We start from the raw sequence: 14,660 nt of genomic DNA, 5'->3' as shown, positions 1-14,660 counted from the left end.
TACGTGAAGCCCTTATCCTCCAGTCAAGAATTGAGTCTTCCTACAACTCATTTAAATATTTAAGAGAAAGATCTTCTATAGATGGAATCTACACATTCTCTTCTTAATCATCAATCATTTGAGGTTCATACAATCTCAAGTTTTCCACATTCACAAAAAGAATAAATTTTCATGTAAGGTTCGATCCCCTATTCCATTCCTCTTACACTTGTGTGTATTATGTTTCCAATCCCTTCCCCATCTAGGGAACCATCGAATTCCTCTGAATTGATTGCTCATTATAATCTTTGGTCAAAGGCCAAAATGAAGAATTCTATGTTGGCCATGGGAGTTTTGGGTCCCTCTTCCCCATTCAGGACTAGTGGGAAATCCTGGGGAAAACAATCCTACATATGCAGAGCAAAAGAAAAAGCTAGTTTAGATGTTTTTGCTAGCAGAAATAAATCTATTGTTGGGGCGCTTAGAGTAGAAAAATCCCTAGGTTTGACCCCTCAATGATTTTTCTTTCCTTTAGATTGATACAATTTGAACATATTGATGTCATCCTCCTTCAAGAAAGTTTGGGGAATGGCAATGTGATTGTAAGGATGTTGGAATCATTCTTCCCTAGTTGGAATATTGTAGCAGTTGAAGCTATATGGAGATCGACTTAAAAAAACAAAAAAACAAAATAAATAAATAAACTATTAATATTCTTTTCTCATGGGGTTTAGAGGGGGTTTTGGGTGCTGATATTTTTTTATATTGAATTGGAGCTGGAGCTAAAAGCTGTGAATATATATGGTCGTTGTTAAGACAAGAATTCCTTCTAGGAAAGGTTTATGGTTCGATCCTATGTGAATGTTGATAATTTGGTAGTTGGGGGAGACTTGAAATTCTCTTTGGGCACTTTTGAAATATGGTTTCCTCATGCTCACCCTGATCGTCTTTTCGAATTCTTCATCCACCTTCTAAAGGCTCACAAATTATGTGATGTGAAACTAATTAAGTATAAACCTACATGGAGGAATAAACAAACTAGTGATGCAATGATTGCAAGGAGGATCGACCACTTTTTTCTAGCTAAATCTTTATTAGAAAGGATCATTCTCTTTCAAAAGAGGGTTGGCGTGGGGGGGAATTTGGATCACCACCCAATATTACTTGAAGTAAAAGACAGTTTCAACAAAATGGGGGCCCTCTTCAAATTCAATTTAGCTTAGTTAAGGGATGAATATTTTCAAAATCTTGTTGTCAAGCATTGGATTTCCTTTAGTCTTGAAAGAGATGGTTTTGCCCCAGCTCAATTCGTTGATAACCTGAAAAGGTTACAAAAGGCCGTGATAGAATGGTCAATCACTAAAAATTAAAGGGATGAGGAGATTCTTAAAACTATTGAACAATAATTGGAGAAACTAGAAGCCCCAGAAGGGGGAGGTTATTTGTTAGAGGAGACAAAGAAAAGGATCATCCAGTTAGAGGCTACTAGGAATAGAATTTTGGAAGAAAAGGAGAATACATGAAGGCTAAAGAGTAGAGTGGTCTAGCTTAAAAGCAGGGATGAAAATTGGAAGTTCTTTCAGCAGCTTGCAAAGGGGCATTGTTCTATCAATATTATTTGGGCCATAGATGATTTGAATGGGAGCAGAGCCTCAACTTTTGAAGATCTTGCTAGACTCGGTAAAAATATTTTTTGCAATCGTTTCAAGGCTCCCGTGGACATGTCCTTAGCTGAGGCAATCTCATTGGCTCATCATTTTCCCAGGTTCATGAAAAATGAAGATAATCAATCCCTTTTGTAGTTGGTGTTTGAGGAAGATCTACAGAGGGCCCTTAACAATTTTCAAAGGGACGAAATACTTAGCCCTAATGGTTGTTCCATCGAATTTTCATCTGAGTTTTATGAAATTTTAGGGGGTGATCTCCTTAAGGTGGTTAAGGACCATAGATAATCTAGGAGAATGTATGATTCTTTTAATTCCACCTTTATTTCCCTTATTCCGAAGACCAACTCTCTTCACACTTTCAACAAATTTAGGCCCATCTCATTATGAAATTGTATGCAAAAGATCATAACAAAAATAATTGCTAACAAATTGAAGCTGATCCTGTCAAAAATTGTCTCAAAGGAACATATTTCTTTTCTGGAAGGTAGGAAGATTCACTATGCCATTGGGGTCACTCAAGAAGTACTCCAAAGTTTAAAAACAAAGAAAATAAAAGGTTTGGTGCTTAAAATATACCTATCCAAATCATATGACATAATCAGTTGAATCTACACTAGAATGTTAATGAACCATCTGGGATTTGAGGTAAGGTTCATAAATTAGGTCATGTGTGGCATCACATCAGTATATTTTGTAGTGCTTATCAATGGACCATCTTCAAAAATCTTCCATGTCGAGAGAGGAGTTCATTAGGGATGTCTGCTCTCTCCATTATTACTTATGTTGGTGGTTGAAGGTTTGAGTATATTGTTGGTTGAATCCAACAGGAGGGGTGACCTAAAGGTTGCCACAATTGCCAATGAATTAGCCATCACACATATTTTGTTTGTGGAAAACATTCTTCTATTCTATGAGGGGCCCATACAAGACTTGCCATATATAAAAGAGGCTTTGTCACTATTCGAGAAGGCTACATGTATGATCATAAACATTTAGAAATAAGCTTTGTTTGAGGTGGGATTGTCCATGGATGAGCTCAAAAATGATCAAAATATATTTCCTTTTCAAACAAATATTTTTGATAAGGGGCTCAAACATTTTGGATTTCACTTGAAGCCCCATGATTATAAAAAGGTTGACTAGTTATGGCTAATAGAAAAAAATGAGAAGAGATTAAAGATATGCAGTTTTAAATGGTTGTCTAGGGCAAGAGATTATTTATCATTAAGTCCATCCTGTAATGTATTCTTATCTTTTGAATGCCTTTGTCCTAGATACTGAAATGGGTTTTGAACATCGTTCGTAAGATTCTTTGCATATTTTTGTGGATGGGTTCGAAAGATGGTCGGGTTTTTCCTTGGGTCAAATGGGATAAAATTACCTTGTCAAAGATGTGTGGGTGTGGGGGGGGATGGGGGGGGGTGTTGGGGCATAAAAAAATTGTATTCTTTCTCCAGGGCGCTGGCAGCCAAGCTTGGTTGTAGAATGGTATCCACAAAAATCCTATGGACTAAAGAGATTTTCAGAAAGTATATTCACCCTATCTCAGTTGAAGATTGGATCAGGATCTCAAACAAGTAAAGGATGAATGTTTTGGTGGTTTGGAAGGAAATATTAGTTTCATTCAGAGCGATTGAGGATGGGCTAGATTGGAAGGTTGGAAATGGTGAAAATGTAAAAATATGTATTAACCCATTCATGTGGTGTGGAGAAAATTATATTTTTCCATAAGAGATTGTCAAATTCCTAAATGCAAATGCGAGGTATACTCTGAACTAGGTGGTTGACCCAACTTGAACATCTATATGGGCTTCGGGATTGATTGTTGCAAATAAACTAAATATGTCGATTTCTTTTTCAGGTCAGTGGCTAAATTACACTAATTCTCTCAATATTTCACATGTTCGTCTCAGGAATAGCGCTGACACTTTGTGCTAGGTGCACCCCCCTCAATGGGAATATTCTCTAAAGATGGGTTATTTGTATATTATTGTTGACAAAGAGCCGAGGGATTTAGCTTAGTGGTGGAAGAAATTATGGAAGTTAAACTACTTGGAAAAATAAATACTCTTTCAATGGTGCATTTTAGAAAATAAGATCCCCATTGGTGATAACCTAAAGAAGAGATGCATGATTGGGCCTAGTTGGTGTACATTTTGTAAAAATGCAGAGGAGTCAATGGAATATCTTTTCCTTGCTCCATTTTTCCATTGTTGTGTGGAACACTACTCGATATGTTTTGGCATTAGACTCCATGTGGCAGGGCCTCTTCTACAAAGAAGCATGCAAAATATTGTGGGATCATGCAACCCCTAAAATTCTCAGAAAACTCTCGCCTATCATCAATTGGAAAATATGGATTTCAAGGAATAATGGCATCTTCCAAGCAAATACCACAACTCCTGAAAGGGTGGCAACACAAGTTCTAGCTACATATGACTTAACGTATAAAGTTTTTTATGTGCACCAACCAAAAAATATTATTGTTGACAAAGTTAATCGTTCCTATCCCTGAGCTTACTTTGATGGGGCCTCCCTTGTTGGGGGTGAATGTTTGCGGGGGGGTGTTATTTTATTTCTAAGGGAAAAATAATGCTATAAAATTCAAAGTGGGCTAGGCAAGGGTACTAATAACCATGAATAATTACTTAGACTCAAGCTTCTACCCTTGTTTTTTGTTGAAAAGGGATGCATGTAGTTACATATTTTTGGGGATTCATTGATTATTATAATTAGTTCAGTGAGATCATTGGATGTCACATGCACACATTGATACCTCTTATTTAAGAGATATTATAGCTGAAACATGGTTTTGATCATATTTCCTATTGTCACATCTACAGGAAAAGGAACACTACTGCAAATGCTCTCCCTAAAGCTGGCACTGAACAAAATCTAGGCACTTGGAAGATCGTAGCTAGATGACACTTTCTATGAGCACCATCATAGTCCTTTCATAGAAGGTGTGTAGTTGGATATCCTTCATGAATGAAGACAACACATTTCATTTTATGTATGTTTCTCCTTTCAAATATACTTCTGGGTTAATTGAAAGCATATTGGTTTTTGGATATTTATTTATGATGTGTACTAATGGACTTATGTGACTGGACATGGGAAGGGCTTTAAAGGCTTGTTATTTCGCTCATTTTGATAAAATTCAATGATTCCAAAGGCCTCAATTTTCCAGTATAGCCACAAATTAATTTTCTTGTCTCATCTAAATTACAATTTTACATTGAAATCTACCATATATTCTGCAAATTTCCCAAAAACAAATATATATATATATATATGAATACATGGAAACTTAGAAAATTTAGAAATCCTCATAAACCTCGGGGAACCCAACTTCTTCTACAAATACCGGTTTCTTTTCAATTCTTTGTGATGTTCCTTTTCCATGAATGGTTCCTCCTTTGACCTTTGCCGCCAACTCGCTATAGCCAAGCTCCACTTTTCCTAGTGTACTTCCATATTCATAGCCGAATGGGACTACTCCGTTGAAATGGATATTCAACATTAAAAGTTATGCTTCCACGCTTTCCATTTTTTTGTCCATTTTAACTTAGACTAAATTTTAATAAATATGAAATTAAAATGAAACTATACCAATACATTTACATATTAACTATTTTAATATGGTTGTAGTGTGATGACTTTGATATAAAGTGAGAATCCCATACCATATTTATAATTAAAAAAATAATCTAATAAACAATTCTATGAAAATAAGTTGGTGTTATCTTCTTGATGAGTTCAATATTAAGTTGAAACACATCAGATTAAAAAATTCATGTACAATGTAAACCCAATGATAATATCAGTGTAAAAAAAATTATAATTTATTGATGGTTTGTTAATTCATTTTGTTTAAATTGTTGTTAAAAATTAGTTTATTTAATCCAATTTTTTTTTTTTTAATTTAAAAACTTGCATTTTTAATTTGACATTATTAAGTGGAGAGACACTCTATTTCAGTATATGAGGAAGATATTGTCATGTAATGTTACATTTTAAAATTCAAAAAATATATATGTTGGTTAATTAATGAAAAATAAATAATAATATTGAATATGTCGACTTAGTTAAACTTTTAACAAAAAGCACATATATACAATAATATTGTTGATCCCAAAAGAAAATTAAGAGTCAAAAAAATTCAATAAAACAAAAAAAGTACCACGAACTCCCCTAACTATAAATCTCACCAACACCCCATTCCTCATTTTTCTTTGCTTTGATCCCTCGCTAGGCATTATATAGAAAACATTAGATTAGGTTTTGCTTGTAATGTAAAAAATCATATAATATTATTTGCCAAAACATGAAACTGATTAAACACATGTCAACTCTTATTGCCTATAAAATGTTGCATGAAATTGGAATACTTATACAACTAAAATGCCAACTCTTATTAAATGTAAAATGTTGCATGAAATTGAAATACCTATAAGACTAAATGTTGCCTAAAAAAATTACATTGGTATGGGTGAGGTAAATCTTATCAAAGTAAAATGTAATCACTATTTAATATATATAAATTAAGTAAAGTGATACCATAACTAAAAATGCTTTTGTGTGAGTTAATATTTTTCAAAGTAAAAAACAATTGGTATTTCTAGTATATAAACTAGCATAGATCCATCTTATCTACGATTCCACAGAACGCTGAGAAGGATCAGATCTTCTAAGATGCAAACCTCTTTTTGAGTGCAAAACTTGAGGAAATATTTACACCTCAAAATTTGATCCCTCTATGTGTTTGGTAGATCGGGATTTAAGATGGATCTATGTTTGTTTTAATAGAAAATATATATATATATATATATATATATATATTATAGTAATCAAAAACAATCTTTTATTAAAATAATTTAAAAGAAGTTATGCGGCTCTTCCCTCCTGCACATCGTTGAAACCCTAACTTCCTCACACAATGGTTTCCCCAAAGGGATCTCCTCCCCCTCCCCTTGATGAGGTTGTAACCTTTCAAGATCTAGTGGTTGCCTTATCGTTGAAGCCCAGGAGTGAGGATGTTTAGGTGAAGTTTAAAAAAAAAAAAGAAGTTAAAGCTATTCCTATGGTCGCTCTTCCTTTGGTTGTGTGAAGAACTACTTTTACCTTTTCTAATAAGGCCCTCATTGGAAAATTTAAAGGATGCGGCCATCCCTGTAATTAATGGATGCATGGATTGATAAGACTTGGAACAAAAGATGAAGGGAAATATAGGTTTGTACACCTATGACAATGGTTTTTTTCATTCTTGTTTGAATACAAGAAAGATAAAGATGTGATCTTCTGAAATGGTCCTTACTTCTTCTACTCTCATGGGATGCATCTAAACAAATGGTCTTTAGATTTTAACCAAGAGATGTTCTGAATAAAGTTCTAGTATGGGTTATGGTTTCACGACTCCTTGTCTCCTGCTAGAGTGACGACTACTTGAGAGAAATTGGAAATAACATTGGAAAATACCTAGACAAGGTCTGTTAGCCTCACTAGCACTAGGCCCAAAATTTGATCCATATATGCTCTTGAAACCTTTAGCATCTGCTCAAAAATCATCCAAGGGTCAAAATCGGTGCAAGAGGCGAGCCCTTGGAAGGGCAGAAATACGCTATCGAGATGATAAAACTCCAAAACAGTGAAAAAATGAAGTATTGCAAGCATAAAAATGGTAACGCACAGCTACCGTTAGATCTAGCTGATCAACGGCCCAGATCTAGGTAGCTAATCGCAATCGGCAATCAGAGGGGAGAGACATAAGGCAGGCGCACGACACTGCCGATCAGCGATCACCGATGATCGGATCAGCGGGTTGCATCAGCGAGAGGCATATGTTATATACATATAAAGGGGCCTGGGCATTGAGTGATCAGTGATTGCGATCGCATCGCATCGCTGTATCACATCGGTGTATTACCATAGGGCAGGACCTCTGCACATACATACGGGTGACCCGATGGGTTGAACCAGACAGCACTACAAATGATTTCCTATAAAATTTCAAGTCCACACCCTATCGGTTTTTAATGTATTTGGTATATTTTCGTTATATAATGAAAATTACAAAGGAGGCCTGGGGGCAGTGGAATAGCGATGGAACCCGGACCCGATGGGTTTCCGAAGTGAAATATATATTGTTTTCAAATCCGAAGAAAGCCATTTTTAATGTTTTTCGATGTTTTTCACGTATTTCATAAATACAAAGAAATACACAGGGCAGGCCAAATGTGACTTGCGATGGTGGCAAAGGCGGACTTGATGGACAATTAAACCATATTTTAGGACTTTTGAAGTCAAAAATACACAGAGAAGGCGGGATTTATCAGTGATGGCTATGTTTTCTGTTTAAAGCATAAATATTCATTATTTTAATGGAGGTCCACAAGAGGGCAGCGTTGTTCTGCTTTAACAGAATGAATGTAGCCACAACACGCGTAGCTCCTCCCCAAACCAACATAGAGGCCGAGTATAGACAGCGCAACACAGTCACAGCAACAACTGATCATGGAGCATCAATAGTCCTGTCAGCACACACAAAATATCTAAAAGTTGCTATTCCTCTGTCAGAAGGAGGAAAAACCTCCAAGCCATGCTTGCCTTCAGGGAATCAAATGGTTAAGGGACAGAGGGGATAGATTAAGACTCTGAGCCATCTAGAGAGCTTAGGAGCCTTGTAAACAACCTATAAAAGGCAGAAAATGAAATGTAATAAGGGTTCAAGTTTTGGAGATTATTCATCCTCTGTTCATTCAAGCTTCTCATATTCATTCTAGGCAATATAAGCTTCTTTTGCCATTATATGTTCAATGCCCATCCTCTTTATGTTGCTCTATGCTTTCACTTGAACAATTTGTTCAAGTTTTCTGTGTGTTTAAGGCCAGATAATTGTCATCTTATCTCTGCTTTGATATATTAGATTAGCAAGCTTCTTTACTGCCTGTAGCTAGCCATTTATATATGTTATTATATATGCATCTTCCAATATAGTCAGTAAGTTCATTTGTTGCCTGTAGCTATCCATTCATCTATATTCATGTATGCAATCTGTCGGTACTGTCAGTATTTTCCATCTATTCATTAAATCTATAAACTATTGAGCATTAGTGGTCTAAAGCCTTGTGTTGTTGAAGGTGTTCATGCATATGTTAAGTGGGAATAGAGCTAAAATGGTCATCTAACTTGATCCAAACCATCATCCATTCCAATAGTTCTGAGAACAATATTGAAGGTTATATGTTACCAAGCATCTCCGAGCTACAACCTAGGAGAGTTTCCTAGAGTGCTAATATAATTGGTGTCATTGCCGGGGAGAGGAAACTGAAGCTTAGCTTCCCTGGGAAAAGACACGGATCCAGCTTTGATGATAGACAAAGTCTAGGCAAATTTTTGGTTGTAATCATCTATCTGGAAACTCTACTGGAGACCGAACCTCTTGGCAACTCCACTTCATAGTTCTGGCTCAGTTTGTGAGGCATACTCAGAGAAACCCTCAGAAGTCACAAGCTGACCTAGTACCTAACCCTGAAAAGATCATCAGAGAAAGAAAAGTAATGCAGAAAGGAGCATCAGTTTCAGGTAAACCTAAACAATATTCTATATATCTTCAAGAAAATCCTGAAATAGAACAAATACATGTTGAGAGTACAGTGTCTAATACTAGCAGTGAAGAAAAACTCTCAAAATTCATAAAGTTCCTTATTCTTTAGGTTCTCCTTTTTTTGTAAGCCCAAAGGAAACCTCGCCTCCTATCCATCATACTCCTTTAGTCTTATCAATCACTCCTCATCCCTCTATCATTAAGACTTCGAGTACTCTTATAGCCACCACAACTATGGCAGGTCCACAAGCACCTACCAAAATGGAAATAATCATAGCTACTAGGTATGGGCCTCTAATACTACCCACTCCTTTAAATGCCATGCCTACTGGAGAATATCATAAATATAGGCCTAAATTCACTAGGACTGAAGGTGTCACTGCTAAAGAACATCTTGAGTCATTCTATAGTTATGTTGATAATCTGGACATTAGTGAAGATGATGTGTGGATGAGAGTCTTTGTCCAAAGCCTAGATGGAGAGGCTAGGAAATGGTTCAGAGAACTAACCCCAAGATATATAGCAGACATCGAAGCTTTAGATGATGCATTTCTAAAGCATTAGGGGGATAAAAAGGACCTCCTCTACTACCACACTGAGTTTGGCAACTTAAAGAGAGAAAATGATGAGTTGTTGTCTGATTTCAATAAGAGGTTTAACCGTATGTATAGCAAGATTCTAGCTGAAGTAAAACCCACTACTATCTCTACTAAACTCACCTATGCCAGTGCTTTTGATTCTAACTTCTACCTACTGTTGAGGGAGAGGTGATGTGCTACTTTGGCTGACATGTAGGATCTAGCCTTGGAAGTGGAATCAAACATCATGGCCAGAGAAGCTTAAGGGAAATGTTGATAGAAGAAGATAGAGAGGCGAGTCTTCATCATCCTCAGATCCCAAGATCGATAAAATGACTAAGATGATAGAGTCATTAGCCTCTGAAATCTCCAAATTAAGGTTGAGCAGCACCCGGGGAAAGGGAGAGCTCCTAATACCTTTGCTCCTAGAAATCTAAATTCGAATCCATATAGAAGAACTAATGAGCAGTTGTAGATTTTGCAAAGAAACAAAGATGCTAATGAAGACCAAAGGGTGAAGGCTCCTTTCAAAATGCAGTCATGGAAGAAGAGTAGTTTGAAGAAGATGATGAGGTCCATTGTCTGGAAGACAAAGGAAATGCTTCCTTTTTTACCTCAACTGCCTATGAGAGGTCATTATGCAATGACCAGATCAGCCAAGAATGGGATGGTAAAGCTATTCTATAAACTGTAGATCAGTAAAGATATAACTTGAGGTCAAAGGTAAACAATGCCAAGGAAAATCCTGTTCAAAAATTTGTTGTCCCTGCAGTACAGCAAGCTAATAAGAAAAAACAACCTGCAGTTGATCCCATCGTCCTCCAAGTTCTAGCTCATGAGGTAAGAGGTCTTGAAAAGTCTCCTTATCCTTTCAATTTTTAATCAGAAATTCAGAAGCTAAAGATACCCATGCCACTGATTGAACTATTGAAGAATGAATCTTTCAAAAGATCCATCCTCGAGACCCTTGAGCCTAAATTCATCCAAGCCTCCACTGACCGTGTGAATCTCCAAGATGACAAGCCAACTGTTATTCTCAGCCCAATGATTGAAAATTGTGAAGACAACTCCCCATCATTCTATGTCTCTCTGACTATTCATGATAAAATCCTTCACAACTGCCTTCTGGACACTAGAGCCAACCATAATCTAATGCCCAAGGCTATCATGGATGAGTTGGGTCGTGACATCACAAAGCCTTATCGTGACCTATTCTCTTTTGACTCTAGAAAAGTGAAATTTCTGGGATTAATCAAAGACCTAGCTATCACTTTGTCTTAGCTGCCCATGAAAAGCATGATGATGGATATTGTGGTAGCAGATGTACCCCCCAAGTTTGGCATGTTACTTTCCAGAGGTTGGATCAAGAGACTAGGTGGATCATTACAAAATGATTTGTCTTATGCTACTATCCCAGTTTTCGGAGGTGAGAACAAGAGAATTTACAGAGAGGCGCAGTTGGCTTATATCATTATCGATGAGAAGAATCCCACTAATCATCCCATATATGCTGTTGACACCGATTTTGGAGCACGTATTCTCCATATTGAAGAATCTCAATTGGCCTCCACGCAGCTTAAGAAACCAGTTTGCCAGATCGCAGAGGAAGAAAACCCACAGGTTTGGGATACGTTTTTTAACGGGGCTTGCTCTAAAGAAGCTGCAGGGGCAGGTGTAGTTCTTGTGTCCCCATGGTAGGAATATATTCATTTATCGTTCAAATTAACCTTTCAGGTCACAAACAACATCACAGAGTATGAGGCTTTGATTATGGGCTTAAGAACTGCTAAAAAAATGGGTATCAAAGGCCTGAAAGTGTTTGGAGATGCAGATCTCATTATTTAGCAGGTAAATGAAGCTTTTCAAGTGAAGCATCCAAGGCTGAACGCATACAGAGATGAGATATGGAGGCTCAAGTATTCTTTCAATAATTTCAGCATTTCTTATATTCCAAGAATAAAGAACCATCTTGTCGCCTCCCTTGGTGTCTCTGCTAGCATGTTTATTCCATCGTTGCCTCCCAAATTGACATATGAAGTTCAGATAAGATACAGACCATCTCTGCCTGACAATGTCAAATATTGGAGGGTTTTTGAGGATGATGAGGAAATTAACAGGTTTTTTCAAGTTGTTGGGGAATTTTCTGAAACGTGCATCGATCAGGAAAACAAAACCATGGAAGAAGGTGGCAAGTCCAAGCTGAAAAGCGAAATCGGCCAAAGAAGCATCGTCCAGCTGCTCAATAATCACATACCAAAGGGATTGGTGCCTCTAGAGACGCTTTTCGATCATAATGACATGCCCTATAATGTGACCAAAACAGAGAATGAGTCTGTTGTCTGTAAACACAATATAGGCAGCCCAGCTTGTCCAAAAAACATAAATCTGTCCACGCATTTATCCTCTGTCCAGAATTCCAAGTATTGTACCCTCATGAAGCAATTCGTTGACATTTTTTCTTGGGAATACAGCGATATTAAAACCTATGATGCAGACATGATTCAGCATAAGATCCCGTTGGAAAAGAACACCATCCCTTTTAAGCAAAAATTAAGACCTATCAGCCCTCTCTTATTGCCTTTGATAGAGAAAGAAATCAAGAAGTTGTTGGCTGCCAAAATCATAGTTCCCCTAAGGCATTCAAAGTGGATATCCAACCTTATGGTGGTAAGGAGGAAAAATGGAGAAATTAGGCTTTGTGTCGAATTCAAAAGCCTAAACAAGTGCTCTAAAAAGATAACTATCCCCTACCCAAGATGGAACACTTGTTGCAAAGAGTTTCAGGGGCTAGAGTTATGTCTCTCTTAGATGGATTTTCAGGTTACAATCAGATAGTTGTACATCCTGAAGATCAGGAAAAGACCGCCTTCACTACTCCATGGGGCACTTTCATGTACTCCAAGATGCCTTTCGGACTGATGAATGTTGGGGCTACCTTTCAGAGGGCCATGGACAGAGCCTTTGTGGGAGAAAAGGACAAGTTTTTCCTTATTTATCTTGATGACATAATAGTCTTCTCCAGCAGCCACAAAGACCATTTACAACATTTAAAGAAGGTCTTTATAAAGTGCAGATAGTTTGGAATCCCAGTGAACCAAAAGAAGTCACAGTCTGCTCTAGAAGAAGGCAAAATTCTGGGACATATTATTTCAGCTGAAGGTGTGAAGATTGATCCAACAAGGGTCCAAGCCATTCAGAAATTGTTCATCCCAAGGTTGAAAAGGGACATCTAATCCTTCCTGGGTAATATTAACTTTGTAAGGAGGTTCATTCCAAACTTTGCAGAGCTAGTAAAGAATATCACTTCCATGCTCAAGAAAGGATCATAAATAAAATGGACAGCTGCTTCAAGAAGCTCTTTTGAAGCCATCAAGCAAGCTAGCATGGAAGCTCCCACTCTAATCAACTCAAATTACACTAAGGAGTTTTGCATCTTCTCTTTTGCTTCTTATGATACACTTGCAATAGTTCTTTTGCAGAAAAAAGATGAAAGCATAGAGCACCCCGTGGCCTTTCTCAGCAAAACCCTAAGGGATGATGAACTAAGGTATGACCATATTGAAAAACAAGCTTATGCTCTCATTAAATCTTTAAAAGCATTCAAAATTTATATTCTACATTCCAAAGTAGTTGCATATGTACCTTCAGCCTCAGTAAAGGATATCTTAACTCAGCCAGATATTAATGGCAAGAGGGCAAAATGGATTGTAAAATTCATAGAATTTGACATAGAGGTGAAGCCCACTAAGCTTATCAAAGGCCAGGGTCTAACTAAACTTATGGCAGAAGAAAATTGCAGCTTGTTAGACATAAATTCCATGAGTTTAAATTCAGATGATGAGCAGATAGAGGGAGCAGCAGAAGAGCAAGAGCAGAACCAATCTTTAGCTGAAAATCTAGCCACATGTGAATGGTATTACAACATAGTTCATTTTTTGCAAAAGCTAGAAGTCCCTTCAGGGCTTAGCTCAAGCCAAGCTTGGGCCATTAAACTTAGATCAGCAAAATTCTATATTGATAAAAATATGCTTTATTGGAAAGACCCTTCAGGAATCCTCTTGAGGTGTTTAGATAAAGTACAATCTGTGGAAGTCATGCATCAATTCCATTATAGCATATGTGGATGGAATCATTATTGGAAAACCAAAACTCACAACATCTTGAGGGCTGGATATTATTGGCCTACCTTGTTCTCTGATGTGTTTTCTTTTGTAAAATCTTGTGACAAGTGTCAGAGGTTTGCAGGTAGACAACAGCTAAAATCTCTGCCCTTAAAGCCAATACATGTCAATGGTCCCTTCCAGCAGTGGGGCTTGGACTTTATAGGTGAGATCAACCCACATTCCAATGGCCAACACAAATGTATCTTAGTAGCCACTGATTATTTTACCAAGTGGATTGAGGCTATACCCACTAAGAATGCCAATCATCAAGTTGTCATAAAATTCTTAAATGAGAATATTTTCACTAGATTTAGTTTCCCAACCAAAATAGTCACTGATAACGTAGCAGATTTTAAAGCAAAAGAAGTGGTGGACATGACCGAATCCATGGGCATTCAAGTGGTGCATTCTACCTTATATTATCCTCAAGGAAATGGCCTAGTAGAATCATCTAACAAAGTCTGGTAAGGGTAATCAAGAATTTGTTAGAGGACAACAAAAAGAGTTGGGATTCCAAGTTGAAATTTGCACTATGGGCTGACACAGTTACCATCCAAAATTCCATAGGGAATTCTCCATTCCAACTGGTTTATGGCACTGATGTTGTTTTTCCTATCCAGTTGATTCTCCCTGTGGCTAAATTCTTGCAAGAAGAACAAGAGGAGGA

Source organism: Pinus tabuliformis, chromosome 7 (assembly GCF_031772625.1).
Source record: "Pinus tabuliformis cultivar Carrire ecotype Pingquan chromosome 7, CPIR1, whole genome shotgun sequence".
Classification (NCBI taxonomy): domain Eukaryota; kingdom Viridiplantae; phylum Streptophyta; class Pinopsida; order Pinales; family Pinaceae; genus Pinus; species Pinus tabuliformis.
Note: the sequence above shows the minus strand (reverse complement) of the source record.